This window comes from Arachis ipaensis, chromosome B08 (genome assembly GCF_000816755.2).
Source record: "Arachis ipaensis cultivar K30076 chromosome B08, Araip1.1, whole genome shotgun sequence".
Lineage (NCBI taxonomy): Eukaryota > Viridiplantae > Streptophyta > Magnoliopsida > Fabales > Fabaceae > Arachis > Arachis ipaensis.
In genome coordinates, this window is record NC_029792.2 from 8,178,901 (window position 1) to 8,184,150 (window position 5,250).

At 28.8% G+C, this 5,250-nt stretch overlaps 1 pseudogene; it reads left to right on the top strand.

The window, feature by feature from the left end:
* Window positions 549-4,521, top strand: LOC110262436 (annotated as a pseudogene).

The following is a 5,250-nucleotide window of genomic DNA, read 5'->3' on the forward strand; positions in this document are numbered from 1 at the left end:
AAAAAAAAAGTAATATTTTTTTTCTTTTCTTTTTTTTCAAACATATATATATATATTTAAATAACTTATGCTTTTTTATTTTATTTTTATATCTAATTCTACTTATATATACTTTTTAAAATATTTTCATTTTCCCTCTCGTTCTTGTTTGAAGAAGAGTTTAAAAACTATATTTGAACGTATCTGGATATGTTTTAGGTTTTTTTTTTGTAGCAGTACGACATAAATCAATTTAGAAGATAATTTTTATTTTTATTATTTTTTTTTTACCAAAGATAGGAGACTCGAACCCGCAACCTCTTAATTGAGTATGGGGAGACTATGCCGTTTGAGCTATAACTCATTGGCAAGATAATTTTTATTTTGGTGACATGTAAAAGATAAAATTAATTAATATAATTTATTATGATGATATCAGTTAATTTTATGTTCAAATTAGTACTCTTTTGAATAAAATTGAATTTGTTTAAAAAAATAAATATCAAAGTGACAATATCTAAATTTTAATAAATTATATCGATTTTATATTTTAAATTAATATAAATTTTACTGAAAATATATATAGTCTACCAAAGAGATATGTATCTCGTTGTCATGACAAATAAATCAGATATTATTACGAAAATAATAAAAAATATAAACATTTTTAAGAATGCATATATAAGTAAATAATCAATTCATTTATTTATTTAAAAATATCTCGAGTTTGAGGTAGGGTACGAGAAAAACAATGTATCTCTCTAAGATCACGTAGGTAAATGAATCTTTGAGAAAATATAATCACATTCATAACTCCTTCTCCTTATGAATTTTTAAAATTTTGAATGATGTATCCTTAATAGATAAAATTAGATTCAGTCAAGAAGTTCATGTGGATTTGACCTTCTTGAAATAAAAGATAAATCCAAAAAAGATACATACTATATTGTAATCTTATCCATAGAATAATAATCTAACAGAAAAAGGAGAAACTACTGCTTCAGATAAAATCTAAATTGAAAACTACCTTAGCCTATAAATATGGCAATCGAATCCCTTCTTCTTCTCATAGTTTCTGATTTTTTTCCGTTTTCCATCCAAGTCTACTCCACACAAATTACCAAACCCTCTTTAACTTTTCATAAGATACATTCTATTTGCTTGAATTGAATGGGTCAATTAAGGAGCATCCACTCCTTAATAGCAGTGTTATTTCTTACTGCGATACTCATAATTAGCATTAATGGCGTTGACGCTTTTCACAAAGTACACCCACATCTTCAATCTGTTTCAAGGATTTCTGTGAGCGGCAAACACAGAACTGGATACCATTTTCAACCTCCTAGGAATTGGATTAACGGTTTGTAACCGTTTTTTTTCCTTCATGATCATATTATTTTGTTCATATATGCTTCATTTGGATGGTTGTTCAATGATAAAAAGCGAAGAACAATGTGCATGATTTTAAAATATTGTTAGTGTTGTAAGGACCTTGTAGAATTATATAATAAAGGATGGGAAAAAAAGATGGAAAATATTAAAATAAGCGTCCTACTAGTTACGTTAGGGTTTATCCAAGGTATCCATGTTGAGAACTTTGATCAAAGTAAAAGGGGATAAAACTGGGATTTGAACTCGTGGTAGAATAAAATGTCAAAGATGTATATTTGGGAGAATGAATTTTTTAAAATTTTTTTAATTATTTAGTAAAGTATAATCTTTTATCTTATATTTCTTTACGTAGGTTCAAAAGAAAATATGTAAAAAAAAAATATATATTTAAATAAATAATTTAAAAAAATTTATACTATTATAAATGATCCTCTCAAATTTATTTGGAAAGACGTTAATAATCTGAATTTTCCAACTTTGTCCTTTTTTATGTTTTTGTCAGTTGTTTTTCTCAAGTCTTGAATATGTTTACTAGTGTGTGGAATATGTTTTTCTCCCATATAATAATGGTCTTTGATACAGTTAGTTGCTAGTAAAGTTGCTTGACTATTAGTTTTTTTTTTAATTTTATATTTTATAATATGAATGCTTATTAGCTATAGAATTTAATTTTTACATGTGCATCAAAATTAAAATCTTAGTTATATATAGAAGACATACAATAGTACAATATACATAAGCCCAAGCTTATGAAGCTGAAAATTTATATATGCACTCGGAACTCTTGTTTTGTGCATTGTCTCTAAAATTATCTTGAATCTTGGGTCTCCATTCATCGTTGGTTATTGATACTGGCTAATTAAACTTCTTTGCTTTTCTTAATCCTTTTATATGGTCCCGCAATTGGTTAATGGACGCTACAATCAAATTATGCAGATCCAAATGGTTAGTATTTGTTTTTCCTCTTTAATTTCTTTCTAATTTTTCTTAATGATTATTTTTCTGACTACCTTAACCAATATATAGCAATAATTTTATTTTTATTTTTTATTCCTTAAAAAATATTTTCAACATAAAACTGTTAATAGTGTAATATGGTATTCAATTAATTATATAAATTATAATACATGTTGAAATAAAAAATCTATGTGAAAATATGTTAATTATACTCTTATTTATAATACATGTTAATAATTTTGAAGAATGCATGTTAGAAATATAAAATTTACAATAAAAATAAGTTAAATTAGATATATTTATACATAAATATATAATAATTAATTTGGTGACTTTTAATTTTTGATGTGTGAATGTCATTTTAAATAGTTTAATGAACACAAATGAATTAATACAGGACCTATGCACTACAATGGATACTACCATCTGTTTTATCAATACAACCCTAAAGGTTCAGTGTGGGGTAACATTGTATGGGCTCACTCAGTCTCAAAAGATCTCATCAATTGGAAAGCACTTGAGCCGGCCATTTATCCATCGAAACCCTTCGACAAGTTCGGGTGTTGGTCAGGCTCAGCCACCATCATCCCCGGAAAAGGGCCGGTGATCCTCTACACCGGAATAGTCGACGCGAACAAGACTCAAGTTCAATGCTATGCCGTCCCAGAAGACTTATCTGACCCCTTCCTCACAAAATGGATCAAACCGGACGAGTATAATCCCATTGTGGTTGCCGGCCCCGGCGTCAATGGCACCGACTTCCGGGACCCAACAACTGCATGGTTCAAAGACGGACACTGGAAGATTTTGGTTGGTAGTAGAAGGAAGCATAGAGGAATTGCATACTTGTATAGGAGTAGGGACTTCAAGAAATGGATTCGAGCCAAACACCCTATTCATACTGCTGCTGGAACGGGTATGTGGGAGTGTCCAGATTTCTACCCGGTTTCTATGAAGGGGACAATGGGATTGGATACGTCTGTGGTTGGTAATCATGTTAAGCATGTGTTGAAGAATAGTCTTGATGAGACTAGGTTTGAGTATTATACTTTAGGTACCTATTTCACCAATATTGATAGGTATATACCGGACAACACCTCTGTTGATGGTTGGGCTGGTCTTAGGTATGATTATGGTAATTTCTATGCATCCAAGTCCTTTGGCCTATTGAGGAATTAAATAGCCTTAGGGATAAAGAAGTAGAGATGAGCAATCTAAAGCTTGCAAAGGGAGATTATGTTGAAGTTAAAGGAATTACTGCTGCTCAGGTCAACTTCTAAATTATTTAAACATCAACTTATTAATTGATTTCTATTTTGCATGCATTTTAAAGTGCTAAGAATTATATTATATGGCATGACACACCAGGCAGATGTAGAAGTTACCTTCTCATTTTCAAGCTTGAACGAGGCTGAAGCATTTAATCCAAGTTGGGTCAACGCAGAAGATTTGTGTGGCAAAAAGGGTTCAAATATTCAAGGTGGGGTTGGACCTTTTGGTATTCTAACATTGGCTTCAAAAAATTTGGAGGAATATACTCCTGTCTTCTTTAGAATTTTTAAAGCTTCGAACAAGCATGTAGTGCTCTTATGCTCCGATGCAAGAAGGTTTGTATTTGACGAATAATTCAAATGGATTTTAGAATGTTACCTTCTTTTCGTGTCTTCTAAATGATTAACTTACTTCAATTTCTTGTTTTTCAATAGTTCTTCTTTGAAGAGTGAGTTGTACAAGCCATCATTTGCTGGATTTGTAGATGTGGATTTGTCTACTACTAAGAAGCTTTCTCTTAGGAGTTTGGTATGTACAAATGCAAACCCTCCCATATTCTTATTATTGGTGTTAACATTTATGTGATATAAGAATTACTATATTAATATTGGCTAACATTCTATGCTATTTTCAATTAAATGACAGATTGATCATTCTGTAGTGGAGAGTTTTGGAGCAGGAGGAAAAACAAATATTTTATCTAGGGTTTATCCTGAGTTAGCTGTGGCAGATCAAGCTCACTTATTTGTGTTTAACAATGGAACCATACCAATCGTTGTGGAAAATCTTAGATCATGGAGCATGAAATCTGCTGTTATAAATTGACATGCCAAAAGACTATTTAGTTTTAGTTTATCTTAAAGTTTGAAAAATGTACCGTTATCTATTTTTAATTGATTTTTTTGTTATCTTTTTATATTATTTTCATAAATTTTAGAAGGTTAATATTTTTTTTCCAACGCACTAATACACTAATTTATGCACAAATTACAGAGTAGTATGCACAAAATATATATGCACAGTAACAGAATCAGAAAATTGATGGTTTAGGTGGCAAAAATAATATATAAAAAGTATATTAATTCTAATTTATAAATGGTAAATACACATTAGTTATCAGAATACAAAATTAAAAAAATATATATTAGTCACTAACTTTTTTTAGTTGAAATTTTTAAAGTATTTATCTTGTCTTCATATTTTAAAAATGCTAAATAACTATTTTATTATCAATTTGATTAAATATCTTTTTTATACATGTGTTACAATTTAAAATGGAATGAATTTTATAACCCAATGACTAGACAATATATCTATAATTCACATGAAACCATATAAACATTATTATAAAATTATTTTAGTTTGAAAATAATAATTTATATGAATAAGTGAATTAATAAAGGAGTTTGCATACAAAAATCAAACCAAAAATTCATACTTAACAACTTCTATCAATAGCCTTTTTCTCTTGCGTCTTAATAGAATAACAGATTTAATACAATTATTTTTGTTTAAGTGTGTTGCTAACTCTCTTAATTATCTTGTCTTGTACTATTAATGTTAATAATTTTTTTTTCATGTTCATTTTGGCCCTTTACTGAAATAAAATAAAAGGGAAATGAAGGAGAAAATAAATTACATTTTTTTGTG